This window comes from Octopus bimaculoides, chromosome 21, assembly GCF_001194135.2.
Source record: "Octopus bimaculoides isolate UCB-OBI-ISO-001 chromosome 21, ASM119413v2, whole genome shotgun sequence".
Lineage (NCBI taxonomy): Eukaryota > Metazoa > Mollusca > Cephalopoda > Octopoda > Octopodidae > Octopus > Octopus bimaculoides.
The window spans coordinates 28,195,858-28,196,931 of NC_069001.1; positions in this window are offsets into that span (position 1 = coordinate 28,195,858).

A 1,074-nucleotide genomic window follows, 5' to 3' on the forward strand; every position below is an offset into this window, starting at 1 on the left:
ATATATATATATATATATATATACAGGCTTCTTTCAGTTTCTGTCTAACAAATCCATTCAAAAAGGTTTTTGTCGGCCCGACACTATAGTAGAAGAGACTTGCCTAATGTGCCACGGAGTGGGATTGAACTTGGAGCGAAGTGGTTGGGAAGTAAGGTTCTTATCACATAGCCACCTCACCATATAAATATATTTGTGTATGTGAGTGTATATATGTGTGTGTGTCTGTATGTGTGGAAAGAGAGAGAGAGTGAGAGAGGGAGAAAGAAAGGAAGAACGGAAGAAAGAAAAGAAAGAAACAGCGAAAGAGAATGCTTGAAAGACGGTAACAGAAACGTAGAGTTAGAAAAAGAGATTGATAGATTTATTTGGCTGAGAGAAGTGTCATAAGCGCGCGCACACACGCACACAGACACACACGCATCAACTTAACTTTTATTCGTTGAAAATTAGAATACCCTTTCTGAAGGTCTGTGAATATAAAATAACAACAACAACAACAACAACAACAACAACGTCACAGCCACCACCTCTAGGAACAACAACAGCAATAATAGTAATAATTTGTATAGACAGACGGTCGCATAATTGTAGAAGAGAGACCGGGTAGGTGATTACAACGACCACTGCATTTCACTGGTACTATATATCGTTATTATTATTATTATGAACATTGTTATCATAAGCTTGTCTTTAACTATTTGCTGCGAGTTTGTACTGCACCGCCAAGTGCTCCCCCCTACGCTCCTGAAGTCTATGCAGCATTGTCTGTTTGTGGTGTAAGAACTGTGTTAGTATGCTATAACTGTTTTGCTTCGGTAAATGGAATTCTTCCGTTGTTTCTGGTATTGTCTTATCGTTTCGTCTACAACTATTCTTTTGTTTTTCTTTTTCTGTGTATTATATGCTATGCGACTCGTGTTTATTGTAATACCATCGATATTATCATAGTTGATATATACACATACATACATATATATATATATATATATACATACATATACATACACACATACACCCACACACACACACACACACACACACATATATATATATATATATATACATACACAC